The sequence below is a fragment of the Schistocerca gregaria genome, chromosome 5 (genome assembly GCF_023897955.1).
Source record: "Schistocerca gregaria isolate iqSchGreg1 chromosome 5, iqSchGreg1.2, whole genome shotgun sequence".
Classification (NCBI taxonomy): Eukaryota; Metazoa; Arthropoda; class Insecta; order Orthoptera; family Acrididae; genus Schistocerca; species Schistocerca gregaria.
In genome coordinates this window covers 237,592,309-237,606,009 of record NC_064924.1, presented here as the reverse complement: position 1 = coordinate 237,606,009, position 13,701 = coordinate 237,592,309, and the positions used below count along the sequence as shown (strand labels likewise).

Below are 13,701 nucleotides of genomic sequence, written 5' to 3'. Positions count from 1 at the left end.
ACAGCTGCTCGTTGCACCGCCTGTCATTCGTTTGTTCGACAAAGTATCCATCTCTTGTAGCGACGAAAGGTAAATTTTTGTTTACAAATTTGCCGTTGTGCACTGCTACAAAACAATATGCCCTGACGTATTTCACAACATTTCTGTCACTTCATACTGTTTTGTTATTTCCAGAGACTCTTTGGAAGTCTTCCTCGGCGCACTCTTTTCAAACTGAGTTCCTTAATATCGTATCTTACGATAGTTTAAAATCAGTATGGAAGCATCTTTGTCACATGAGAAAGGTAGCATGAAAAAAGGGCTGGCAGGGGTAGTGACAAGATAGCAAGAAATGAAGACAGAGGGAAGCGTTCTCACCTGCCTGACACTCGTCGCGCTTCCAGATATTTGCGTAATTTGCACGGTTCATTCTCGGCTGTCCCCTTCCGTCCCGACTTGTCCCGACTTAGCTCGACTGCCGCTCGCTGCCGCTCGGGTCGCGGTCCATATGACAGCACAAGTACGAGAAGCATCTGCGAGATGGGCGCGGCCCGAACCGGCGAGTCCGAGGCGCCGTGTGCGGGCGTTCGGAGCTACCAGTGCCGCTCTGTGCTGCGCCATGCCGTGGAAAGGTGCGAAAACATGCACACAAGACACAGGCTTTTCGGCAAAGTATATATCTCTTGTAGCGACGAAAGGTAAATTTTTGTTTACAAATTTGCCCTTGTGCACTGCTACAAAACAATATGCCCTGACGTTTTTCACAACATTTCTGTCACTTCATACTGTTTTTATTATTCCAGAGACTCTTTGGAAGTCTTCCTTGGCGCACTCTTTTCAAACTGAATTCCTTAATATCGTATCTAACGATAGTTTAAAATCAGTATGGAAGCATCTTTGTCACTTGAGAAAGGTAGCATGAAAAAAGGGCTGGCAGGAGTAGTGACAAGAAAGCAAGAAATGAAGACAGCCAGAGTTCCCAGGCGGTCGCCGATCCGAATACTGACGTTGTTGCTTTTCTTCGGTGGTCAGACGGGAACAGGTCTTTCTTTAATGTAGTTAGTTTTTGGAATTTAGTGCTCCTACAAAACAGTACTCTCTGACGCGTTTCAAGAGCACATCTGTCGATTCGCAGTGTTTCGTTATTTTCAACGAGATCCTAGCACTCTTCCTCCGCGCATTCTTGTTCAAACTGAGTTCATTACTGTAATTTCGCATCTTACGTTTAATACAGTAGTTTAAAATGCTTGTGGAAGCATCTTTGTCGCACCTGAGAGTTTGCATGAAAAGAGGGCTGGCAGGTGTAGTGACATAAAATTTAAAAGAAGAGAGGGAGCCAACAGCACCCGGTGTTCCCAGGCGGTCACCCATCCAAGTACTAACCGGGCCCGATGTTGCTTAACTTCGGTGATCGGACGAGAACCGGTGTATTCAACATGGTATGGCCGTTGGCGTCCTTATACAGTAGCCGCACGGCAGAAGAAGGCTTCGCCTCTCCTCCCAACACACGCAATCGCCGTTTTCGGTGGCACATTTGACGCAAAGCACGTCCTTCCACCTCGAAGGCGACGCGCAGTGCGGCGCGCCGCCACGTGGGTCAGACGCACAACACAGCTGCTCGTTGCACCGCCTGTCATTCGTTTGTTCGACAAAGTATCCATCTCTTGTAGCGACGAAAGGTAAATTTTTGTTTACAAATTTGCCGTTGTGCACTGCTACAAAACAATATGCCCTGACGTATTTCACAACATTTCTGTCACTTCATACTGTTTTGTTATTTCCAGAGACTCTTTGGAAGTCTTCCTCGGCGCACTCTTTTCAAACTGAGTTCCTTAATATCGTATCTTACGATAGTTTAAAATCAGTATGGAAGCATCTTTGTCACATGAGAAAGGTAGCATGAAAAAAGGGCTGGCAGGGGTAGTGACAAGATAGCAAGAAATGAAGACAGAGGGAAGCGTTCTCACCTGCCTGACACTCGTCGCGCTTCCAGATATTTGCGTAATTTGCACGGTTCATTCTCGGCTGTCCCCTTCCGTCCCAACTTGTCCCGACTTAGCTCGACTGCCGCTCGCTGCCGCTCGGGTCGCGGTCCATATGACAGCACAAGTACGAGAAGCATCTGCGAGATGGGCGCGACCCGAACCGGCGAGTCCGAGGCGCCGTGTGCGGGCGTTCGGAGCTACCAGTGCCGCTCTGTGCTGCGCCATGCCGTGGAAAGGTGCGAAAACATGCACACAAGACACAGGCTTTTCGGCAAAGTATATATCTCTTGTAGCGACGAAAGGTAAATTTTTGTTTACAAATTTGCCCTTGTGCACTGCTACAAAACAATATGCCCTGACGTTTTTCACAACATTTCTGTCACTTCATACTGTTTTTATTATTCCAGAGACTCTTTGGAAGTCTTCCTTGGCGCACTCTTTTCAAACTGAATTCCTTAATATCGTATCTAACGATAGTTTAAAATCAGTATGGAAGCATCTTTGTCACTTGAGAAAGGTAGCATGAAAAAAGGGCTGGCAGGAGTAGTGACAAGAAAGCAAGAAATGAAGACAGCCAGAGTTCCCAGGCGGTCGCCGATCCGAATACTGACGTTGTTGCTTTTCTTCGGTGGTCAGACGGGAACAGGTCTTTCTTTAATGTAGTTAGTTTTTGGAATTTAGTGCTCCTACAAAACAGTACTCTCTGACGCGTTTCAAGAGCACATCTGTCGATTCGCAGTGTTTCGTTATTTTCAACGAGATCCTAGCACTCTTCCTCCGCGCATTCTTGTTCAAACTGAGTTCATTACTGTAATTTCGCATCTTACGTTTAATACAGTAGTTTAAAATGCTTGTGGAAGCATCTTTGTCGCACCTGAGAGTTTGCATGAAAAGAGGGCTGGCAGGTGTAGTGACATAAAATTTAAAAGAAGAGAGGGAGCCAACAGCACCCGGTGTTCCCAGGCGGTCACCCATCCAAGTACTAACCGGGCCCGATGTTGCTTAACTTCGGTGATCGGACGAGAACCGGTGTATTCAACATGGTATGGCCGTTGGCGTCCTTATACAGTAGCCGCACGGCAGAAGAAGGCTTCGCCTCTCCTCCCAACACACGCAATCGCCGTTTTCGGTGGCACATTTGACGCAAAGCACGTCCTTCCACCTCGAAGGCGACGCGCAGTGCGGCGCGCCGCCACGTGGGTCAGACGCACAACACAGCTGCTCGTTGCACCGCCTGTCATTCGTTTGTTCGACAAAGTATCCATCTCTTGTAGCGACGAAAGGTAAATTTTTGTTTACAAATTTGCCGTTGTGCACTGCTACAAAACAATATGCCCTGACGTATTTCACAACATTTCTGTCACTTCATACTGTTTTGTTATTTCCAGAGACTCTTTGGAAGTCTTCCTCGGCGCACTCTTTTCAAACTGAGTTCCTTAATATCGTATCTTACGATAGTTTAAAATCAGTATGGAAGCATCTTTGTCACATGAGAAAGGTAGCATGAAAAAAGGGCTGGCAGGGGTAGTGACAAGATAGCAAGAAATGAAGACAGAGGGAAGCGTTCTCACCTGCCTGACACTCGTCGCGCTTCCAGATATTTGCGTAATTTGCACGGTTCATTCTCGGCTGTCCCCTTCCGTCCCGACTTGTCCCGACTTAGCTCGACTGCCGCTCGCTGCCGCTCGGGTCGCGGTCCATATGACAGCACAAGTACGAGAAGCATCTGCGAGATGGGCGCGGCCCGAACCGGCGAGTCCGAGGCGCCGTGTGCGGGCGTTCGGAGCTACCAGTGCCGCTCTGTGCTGCGCCATGCCGTGGAAAGGTGCGAAAACATGCACACAAGACACAGGCTTTTCGGCAAAGTATATATCTCTTGTAGCGACGAAAGGTAAATTTTTGTTTACAAATTTGCCCTTGTGCACTGCTACAAAACAATATGCCCTGACGTTTTTCACAACATTTCTGTCACTTCATACTGTTTTTATTATTCCAGAGACTCTTTGGAAGTCTTCCTTGGCGCACTCTTTTCAAACTGAATTCCTTAATATCGTATCTAACGATAGTTTAAAATCAGTATGGAAGCATCTTTGTCACTTGAGAAAGGTAGCATGAAAAAAGGGCTGGCAGGAGTAGTGACAAGAAAGCAAGAAATGAAGACAGCCAGAGTTCCCAGGCGGTCGCCGATCCGAATACTGACGTTGTTGCTTTTCTTCGGTGGTCAGACGGGAACAGGTCTTTCTTTAATGTAGTTAGTTTTTGGAATTTAGTGCTCCTACAAAACAGTACTCTCTGACGCGTTTCAAGAGCACATCTGTCGATTCGCAGTGTTTCGTTATTTTCAACGAGATCCTAGCACTCTTCCTCCGCGCATTCTTGTTCAAACTGAGTTCATTACTGTAATTTCGCATCTTACGTTTAATACAGTAGTTTAAAATGCTTGTGGAAGCATCTTTGTCGCACCTGAGAGTTTGCATGAAAAGAGGGCTGGCAGGTGTAGTGACATAAAATTTAAAAGAAGAGAGGGAGCCAACAGCACCCGGTGTTCCCAGGCGGTCACCCATCCAAGTACTAACCGGGCCCGATGTTGCTTAACTTCGGTGATCGGACGAGAACCGGTGTATTCAACATGGTATGGCCGTTGGCGTCCTTATACAGTAGCCGCACGGCAGAAGAAGGCTTCGCCTCTCCTCCCAACACACGCAATCGCCGTTTTCGGTGGCACATTTGACGCAAAGCACGTCCTTCCACCTCGAAGGCGACGCGCAGTGCGGCGCGCCGCCACGTGGGTCAGACGCACAACACAGCTGCTCGTTGCACCGCCTGTCATTCGTTTGTTCGACAAAGTATCCATCTCTTGTAGCGACGAAAGGTAAATTTTTGTTTACAAATTTGCCGTTGTGCACTGCTACAAAACAATATGCCCTGACGTATTTCACAACATTTCTGTCACTTCATACTGTTTTGTTATTTCCAGAGACTCTTTGGAAGTCTTCCTCGGCGCACTCTTTTCAAACTGAGTTCCTTAATATCGTATCTTACGATAGTTTAAAATCAGTATGGAAGCATCTTTGTCACATGAGAAAGGTAGCATGAAAAAAGGGCTGGCAGGGGTAGTGACAAGATAGCAAGAAATGAAGACAGAGGGAAGCGTTCTCACCTGCCTGACACTCGTCGCGCTTCCAGATATTTGCGTAATTTGCACGGTTCATTCTCGGCTGTCCCCTTCCGTCCCGACTTGTCCCGACTTAGCTCGACTGCCGCTCGCTGCCGCTCGGGTCGCGGTCCATATGACAGCACAAGTACGAGAAGCATCTGCGAGATGGGCGCGGCCCGAACCGGCGAGTCCGAGGCGCCGTGTGCGGGCGTTCGGAGCTACCAGTGCCGCTCTGTGCTGCGCCATGCCGTGGAAAGGTGCGAAAACATGCACACAAGACACAGGCTTTTCGGCAAAGTATATATCTCTTGTAGCGACGAAAGGTAAATTTTTGTTTACAAATTTGCCCTTGTGCACTGCTACAAAACAATATGCCCTGACGTTTTTCACAACATTTCTGTCACTTCATACTGTTTTTATTATTCCAGAGACTCTTTGGAAGTCTTCCTTGGCGCACTCTTTTCAAACTGAATTCCTTAATATCGTATCTAACGATAGTTTAAAATCAGTATGGAAGCATCTTTGTCACTTGAGAAAGGTAGCATGAAAAAAGGGCTGGCAGGAGTAGTGACAAGAAAGCAAGAAATGAAGACAGCCAGAGTTCCCAGGCGGTCGCCGATCCGAATACTGACGTTGTTGCTTTTCTTCGGTGGTCAGACGGGAACAGGTCTTTCTTTAATGTAGTTAGTTTTTGGAATTTAGTGCTCCTACAAAACAGTACTCTCTGACGCGTTTCAAGAGCACATCTGTCGATTCGCAGTGTTTCGTTATTTTCAACGAGATCCTAGCACTCTTCCTCCGCGCATTCTTGTTCAAACTGAGTTCATTACTGTAATTTCGCATCTTACGTTTAATACAGTAGTTTAAAATGCTTGTGGAAGCATCTTTGTCGCACCTGAGAGTTTGCATGAAAAGAGGGCTGGCAGGTGTAGTGACATAAAATTTAAAAGAAGAGAGGGAGCCAACAGCACCCGGTGTTCCCAGGCGGTCACCCATCCAAGTACTAACCGGGCCCGATGTTGCTTAACTTCGGTGATCGGACGAGAACCGGTGTATTCAACATGGTATGGCCGTTGGCGTCCTTATACAGTAGCCGCACGGCAGAAGAAGGCTTCGCCTCTCCTCCCAACACACGCAATCGCCGTTTTCGGTGGCACATTTGACGCAAAGCACGTCCTTCCACCTCGAAGGCGACGCGCAGTGCGGCGCGCCGCCACGTGGGTCAGACGCACAACACAGCTGCTCGTTGCACCGCCTGTCATTCGTTTGTTCGACAAAGTATCCATCTCTTGTAGCGACGAAAGGTAAATTTTTGTTTACAAATTTGCCGTTGTGCACTGCTACAAAACAATATGCCCTGACGTATTTCACAACATTTCTGTCACTTCATACTGTTTTGTTATTTCCAGAGACTCTTTGGAAGTCTTCCTCGGCGCACTCTTTTCAAACTGAGTTCCTTAATATCGTATCTTACGATAGTTTAAAATCAGTATGGAAGCATCTTTGTCACATGAGAAAGGTAGCATGAAAAAAGGGCTGGCAGGGGTAGTGACAAGATAGCAAGAAATGAAGACAGAGGGAAGCGTTCTCACCTGCCTGACACTCGTCGCGCTTCCAGATATTTGCGTAATTTGCACGGTTCATTCTCGGCTGTCCCCTTCCGTCCCAACTTGTCCCGACTTAGCTCGACTGCCGCTCGCTGCCGCTCGGGTCGCGGTCCATATGACAGCACAAGTACGAGAAGCATCTGCGAGATGGGCGCGACCCGAACCGGCGAGTCCGAGGCGCCGTGTGCGGGCGTTCGGAGCTACCAGTGCCGCTCTGTGCTGCGCCATGCCGTGGAAAGGTGCGAAAACATGCACACAAGACACAGGCTTTTCGGCAAAGTATATATCTCTTGTAGCGACGAAAGGTAAATTTTTGTTTACAAATTTGCCCTTGTGCACTGCTACAAAACAATATGCCCTGACGTTTTTCACAACATTTCTGTCACTTCATACTGTTTTTATTATTCCAGAGACTCTTTGGAAGTCTTCCTTGGCGCACTCTTTTCAAACTGAATTCCTTAATATCGTATCTAACGATAGTTTAAAATCAGTATGGAAGCATCTTTGTCACTTGAGAAAGGTAGCATGAAAAAAGGGCTGGCAGGAGTAGTGACAAGAAAGCAAGAAATGAAGACAGCCAGAGTTCCCAGGCGGTCGCCGATCCGAATACTGACGTTGTTGCTTTTCTTCGGTGGTCAGACGGGAACAGGTCTTTCTTTAATGTAGTTAGTTTTTGGAATTTAGTGCTCCTACAAAACAGTACTCTCTGACGCGTTTCAAGAGCACATCTGTCGATTCGCAGTGTTTCGTTATTTTCAACGAGATCCTAGCACTCTTCCTCCGCGCATTCTTGTTCAAACTGAGTTCATTACTGTAATTTCGCATCTTACGTTTAATACAGTAGTTTAAAATGCTTGTGGAAGCATCTTTGTCGCACCTGAGAGTTTGCATGAAAAGAGGGCTGGCAGGTGTAGTGACATAAAATTTAAAAGAAGAGAGGGAGCCAACAGCACCCGGTGTTCCCAGGCGGTCACCCATCCAAGTACTAACCGGGCCCGATGTTGCTTAACTTCGGTGATCGGACGAGAACCGGTGTATTCAACATGGTATGGCCGTTGGCGTCCTTATACAGTAGCCGCACGGCAGAAGAAGGCTTCGCCTCTCCTCCCAACACACGCAATCGCCGTTTTCGGTGGCACATTTGACGCAAAGCACGTCCTTCCACCTCGAAGGCGACGCGCAGTGCGGCGCGCCGCCACGTGGGTCAGACGCACAACACAGCTGCTCGTTGCACCGCCTGTCATTCGTTTGTTCGACAAAGTATCCATCTCTTGTAGCGACGAAAGGTAAATTTTTGTTTACAAATTTGCCGTTGTGCACTGCTACAAAACAATATGCCCTGACGTATTTCACAACATTTCTGTCACTTCATACTGTTTTGTTATTTCCAGAGACTCTTTGGAAGTCTTCCTCGGCGCACTCTTTTCAAACTGAGTTCCTTAATATCGTATCTTACGATAGTTTAAAATCAGTATGGAAGCATCTTTGTCACATGAGAAAGGTAGCATGAAAAAAGGGCTGGCAGGGGTAGTGACAAGATAGCAAGAAATGAAGACAGAGGGAAGCGTTCTCACCTGCCTGACACTCGTCGCGCTTCCAGATATTTGCGTAATTTGCACGGTTCATTCTCGGCTGTCCCCTTCCGTCCCGACTTGTCCCGACTTAGCTCGACTGCCGCTCGCTGCCGCTCGGGTCGCGGTCCATATGACAGCACAAGTACGAGAAGCATCTGCGAGATGGGCGCGGCCCGAACCGGCGAGTCCGAGGCGCCGTGTGCGGGCGTTCGGAGCTACCAGTGCCGCTCTGTGCTGCGCCATGCCGTGGAAAGGTGCGAAAACATGCACACAAGACACAGGCTTTTCGGCAAAGTATATATCTCTTGTAGCGACGAAAGGTAAATTTTTGTTTACAAATTTGCCCTTGTGCACTGCTACAAAACAATATGCCCTGACGTTTTTCACAACATTTCTGTCACTTCATACTGTTTTTATTATTCCAGAGACTCTTTGGAAGTCTTCCTTGGCGCACTCTTTTCAAACTGAATTCCTTAATATCGTATCTAACGATAGTTTAAAATCAGTATGGAAGCATCTTTGTCACTTGAGAAAGGTAGCATGAAAAAAGGGCTGGCAGGAGTAGTGACAAGAAAGCAAGAAATGAAGACAGCCAGAGTTCCCAGGCGGTCGCCGATCCGAATACTGACGTTGTTGCTTTTCTTCGGTGGTCAGACGGGAACAGGTCTTTCTTTAATGTAGTTAGTTTTTGGAATTTAGTGCTCCTACAAAACAGTACTCTCTGACGCGTTTCAAGAGCACATCTGTCGATTCGCAGTGTTTCGTTATTTTCAACGAGATCCTAGCACTCTTCCTCCGCGCATTCTTGTTCAAACTGAGTTCATTACTGTAATTTCGCATCTTACGTTTAATACAGTAGTTTAAAATGCTTGTGGAAGCATCTTTGTCGCACCTGAGAGTTTGCATGAAAAGAGGGCTGGCAGGTGTAGTGACATAAAATTTAAAAGAAGAGAGGGAGCCAACAGCACCCGGTGTTCCCAGGCGGTCACCCATCCAAGTACTAACCGGGCCCGATGTTGCTTAACTTCGGTGATCGGACGAGAACCGGTGTATTCAACATGGTATGGCCGTTGGCGTCCTTATACAGTAGCCGCACGGCAGAAGAAGGCTTCGCCTCTCCTCCCAACACACGCAATCGCCGTTTTCGGTGGCACATTTGACGCAAAGCACGTCCTTCCACCTCGAAGGCGACGCGCAGTGCGGCGCGCCGCCACGTGGGTCAGACGCACAACACAGCTGCTCGTTGCACCGCCTGTCATTCGTTTGTTCGACAAAGTATCCATCTCTTGTAGCGACGAAAGGTAAATTTTTGTTTACAAATTTGCCGTTGTGCACTGCTACAAAACAATATGCCCTGACGTATTTCACAACATTTCTGTCACTTCATACTGTTTTGTTATTTCCAGAGACTCTTTGGAAGTCTTCCTCGGCGCACTCTTTTCAAACTGAGTTCCTTAATATCGTATCTTACGATAGTTTAAAATCAGTATGGAAGCATCTTTGTCACATGAGAAAGGTAGCATGAAAAAAGGGCTGGCAGGGGTAGTGACAAGATAGCAAGAAATGAAGACAGAGGGAAGCGTTCTCACCTGCCTGACACTCGTCGCGCTTCCAGATATTTGCGTAATTTGCACGGTTCATTCTCGGCTGTCCCCTTCCGTCCCGACTTGTCCCGACTTAGCTCGACTGCCGCTCGCTGCCGCTCGGGTCGCGGTCCATATGACAGCACAAGTACGAGAAGCATCTGCGAGATGGGCGCGGCCCGAACCGGCGAGTCCGAGGCGCCGTGTGCGGGCGTTCGGAGCTACCAGTGCCGCTCTGTGCTGCGCCATGCCGTGGAAAGGTGCGAAAACATGCACACAAGACACAGGCTTTTCGGCAAAGTATATATCTCTTGTAGCGACGAAAGGTAAATTTTTGTTTACAAATTTGCCCTTGTGCACTGCTACAAAACAATATGCCCTGACGTTTTTCACAACATTTCTGTCACTTCATACTGTTTTTATTATTCCAGAGACTCTTTGGAAGTCTTCCTTGGCGCACTCTTTTCAAACTGAATTCCTTAATATCGTATCTAACGATAGTTTAAAATCAGTATGGAAGCATCTTTGTCACTTGAGAAAGGTAGCATGAAAAAAGGGCTGGCAGGAGTAGTGACAAGAAAGCAAGAAATGAAGACAGCCAGAGTTCCCAGGCGGTCGCCGATCCGAATACTGACGTTGTTGCTTTTCTTCGGTGGTCAGACGGGAACAGGTCTTTCTTTAATGTAGTTAGTTTTTGGAATTTAGTGCTCCTACAAAACAGTACTCTCTGACGCGTTTCAAGAGCACATCTGTCGATTCGCAGTGTTTCGTTATTTTCAACGAGATCCTAGCACTCTTCCTCCGCGCATTCTTGTTCAAACTGAGTTCATTACTGTAATTTCGCATCTTACGTTTAATACAGTAGTTTAAAATGCTTGTGGAAGCATCTTTGTCGCACCTGAGAGTTTGCATGAAAAGAGGGCTGGCAGGTGTAGTGACATAAAATTTAAAAGAAGAGAGGGAGCCAACAGCACCCGGTGTTCCCAGGCGGTCACCCATCCAAGTACTAACCGGGCCCGATGTTGCTTAACTTCGGTGATCGGACGAGAACCGGTGTATTCAACATGGTATGGCCGTTGGCGTCCTTATACAGTAGCCGCACGGCAGAAGCAGGCTTCGCCTCTCCTCCCAACACACGCAATCGCCGTTTTCGGTGGCACATTTGACGCAAAGCACGTCCTTCCACCTCGAAGGCGACGCGCAGTGCGGCGCGCCGCCACGTGGGTCAGACGCACAACACAGCTGCTCGTTGCACCGCCTGTCATTCGTTTGTTCGACAAAGTATCCATCTCTTGTAGCGACGAAAGGTAAATTTTTGTTTACAAATTTGCCGTTGTGCACTGCTACAAAACAATATGCCCTGACGTATTTCACAACATTTCTGTCACTTCATACTGTTTTGTTATTTCCAGAGACTCTTTGGAAGTCTTCCTCGGCGCACTCTTTTCAAACTGAGTTCCTTAATATCGTATCTTACGATAGTTTAAAATCAGTATGGAAGCATCTTTGTCACATGAGAAAGGTAGCATGAAAAAAGGGCTGGCAGGGGTAGTGACAAGATAGCAAGAAATGAAGACAGAGGGAAGCGTTCTCACCTGCCTGACACTCGTCGCGCTTCCAGATATTTGCGTAATTTGCACGGTTCATTCTCGGCTGTCCCCTTCCGTCCCGACTTGTCCCGACTTAGCTCGACTGCCGCTCGCTGCCGCTCGGGTCGCGGTCCATATGACAGCACAAGTACGAGAAGCATCTGCGAGATGGGCGCGGCCCGAACCGGCGAGTCCGAGGCGCCGTGTGCGGGCGTTCGGAGCTACCAGTGCCGCTCTGTGCTGCGCCATGCCGTGGAAAGGTGCGAAAACATGCACACAAGACACAGGCTTTTCGGCAAAGTATATATCTCTTGTAGCGACGAAAGGTAAATTTTTGTTTACAAATTTGCCCTTGTGCACTGCTACAAAACAATATGCCCTGACGTTTTTCACAACATTTCTGTCACTTCATACTGTTTTTATTATTCCAGAGACTCTTTGGAAGTCTTCCTTGGCGCACTCTTTTCAAACTGAATTCCTTAATATCGTATCTAACGATAGTTTAAAATCAGTATGGAAGCATCTTTGTCACTTGAGAAAGGTAGCATGAAAAAAGGGCTGGCAGGAGTAGTGACAAGAAAGCAAGAAATGAAGACAGCCAGAGTTCCCAGGCGGTCGCCGATCCGAATACTGACGTTGTTGCTTTTCTTCGGTGGTCAGACGGGAACAGGTCTTTCTTTAATGTAGTTAGTTTTTGGAATTTAGTGCTCCTACAAAACAGTACTCTCTGACGCGTTTCAAGAGCACATCTGTCGATTCGCAGTGTTTCGTTATTTTCAACGAGATCCTAGCACTCTTCCTCCGCGCATTCTTGTTCAAACTGAGTTCATTACTGTAATTTCGCATCTTACGTTTAATACAGTAGTTTAAAATGCTTGTGGAAGCATCTTTGTCGCACCTGAGAGTTTGCATGAAAAGAGGGCTGGCAGGTGTAGTGACATAAAATTTAAAAGAAGAGAGGGAGCCAACAGCACCCGGTGTTCCCAGGCGGTCACCCATCCAAGTACTAACCGGGCCCGATGTTGCTTAACTTCGGTGATCGGACGAGAACCGGTGTATTCAACATGGTATGGCCGTTGGCGTCCTTATACAGTAGCCGCACGGCAGAAGAAGGCTTCGCCTCTCCTCCCAACACACGCAATCGCCGTTTTCGGTGGCACATTTGACGCAAAGCACGTCCTTCCACCTCGAAGGCGACGCGCAGTGCGGCGCGCCGCCACGTGGGTCAGACGCACAACACAGCTGCTCGTTGCACCGCCTGTCATTCGTTTGTTCGACAAAGTATCCATCTCTTGTAGCGACGAAAGGTAAATTTTTGTTTACAAATTTGCCGTTGTGCACTGCTACAAAACAATATGCCCTGACGTATTTCACAACATTTCTGTCACTTCATACTGTTTTGTTATTTCCAGAGACTCTTTGGAAGTCTTCCTCGGCGCACTCTTTTCAAACTGAGTTCCTTAATATCGTATCTTACGATAGTTTAAAATCAGTATGGAAGCATCTTTGTCACATGAGAAAGGTAGCATGAAAAAAGGGCTGGCAGGGGTAGTGACAAGATAGCAAGAAATGAAGACAGAGGGAAGCGTTCTCACCTGCCTGACACTCGTCGCGCTTCCAGATATTTGCGTAATTTGCACGGTTCATTCTCGGCTGTCCCCTTCCGTCCCGACTTGTCCCGACTTAGCTCGACTGCCGCTCGCTGCCGCTCGGGTCGCGGTCCATATGACAGCACAAGTACGAGAAGCATCTGCGAGATGGGCGCGGCCCGAACCGGCGAGTCCGAGGCGCCGTGTGCGGGCGTTCGGAGCTACCAGTGCCGCTCTGTGCTGCGCCATGCCGTGGAAAGGTGCGAAAACATGCACACAAGACACAGGCTTTTCGGCAAAGTATATATCTCTTGTAGCGACGAAAGGTAAATTTTTGTTTACAAATTTGCCCTTGTGCACTGCTACAAAACAATATGCCCTGACGTTTTTCACAACATTTCTGTCACTTCATACTGTTTTTATTATTCCAGAGACTCTTTGGAAGTCTTCCTTGGCGCACTCTTTTCAAACTGAATTCCTTAATATCGTATCTAACGATAGTTTAAAATCAGTATGGAAGCATCTTTGTCACTTGAGAAAGGTAGCATGAAAAAAGGGCTGGCAGGAGTAGTGACAAGAAAGCAAGAAATGAAGACAGCCAGAGTTCCCAGGCGGTCGCCGATCCGAATACTGACGTT

The 13,701-nt window shown here is 47.7% G+C and overlaps 8 non-coding genes across 8 annotated transcripts; all 8 read right to left on the bottom strand.

The window, feature by feature from the left end:
- Positions 1-1,313: 1,313 nt before the first annotated feature.
- LOC126274887 (5S ribosomal RNA) lies at positions 1,314-1,432 on the bottom strand. Its single transcript, XR_007550438.1, has one exon. It is a non-coding gene; the product is annotated as a 5S ribosomal RNA (ribosomal RNA).
- Positions 1,433-2,902: 1,470 nt separating this feature from the next.
- Positions 2,903-3,021, bottom strand: LOC126274886 (5S ribosomal RNA). Its single transcript, XR_007550437.1, has one exon. It is a non-coding gene; the product is annotated as a 5S ribosomal RNA (ribosomal RNA).
- Positions 3,022-4,491: 1,470 nt separating this feature from the next.
- Positions 4,492-4,610, bottom strand: LOC126274885 (5S ribosomal RNA). Its single transcript, XR_007550436.1, has one exon. It is a non-coding gene; the product is annotated as a 5S ribosomal RNA (ribosomal RNA).
- Positions 4,611-6,080: 1,470 nt separating this feature from the next.
- LOC126274884 (5S ribosomal RNA) lies at positions 6,081-6,199 on the bottom strand. The gene has a single exon (XR_007550435.1). It is a non-coding gene; the product is annotated as a 5S ribosomal RNA (ribosomal RNA).
- A 1,470-nt stretch (positions 6,200-7,669) lies between these two features.
- LOC126274883 (5S ribosomal RNA) lies at positions 7,670-7,788 on the bottom strand. The gene has a single exon (XR_007550434.1). It is a non-coding gene; the product is annotated as a 5S ribosomal RNA (ribosomal RNA).
- Positions 7,789-9,258: 1,470 nt separating this feature from the next.
- Positions 9,259-9,377, bottom strand: LOC126274882 (5S ribosomal RNA). Its single transcript, XR_007550433.1, has one exon. It is a non-coding gene; the product is annotated as a 5S ribosomal RNA (ribosomal RNA).
- Positions 9,378-10,847: 1,470 nt separating this feature from the next.
- Positions 10,848-10,966, bottom strand: LOC126274881 (5S ribosomal RNA). Its single transcript, XR_007550432.1, has one exon. It is a non-coding gene; the product is annotated as a 5S ribosomal RNA (ribosomal RNA).
- Positions 10,967-12,436: 1,470 nt separating this feature from the next.
- On the bottom strand, positions 12,437-12,555 carry LOC126274879 (5S ribosomal RNA). Its single transcript, XR_007550430.1, has one exon. It is a non-coding gene; the product is annotated as a 5S ribosomal RNA (ribosomal RNA).
- Between the last annotated feature and the right edge of the window lie 1,146 nt (positions 12,556-13,701).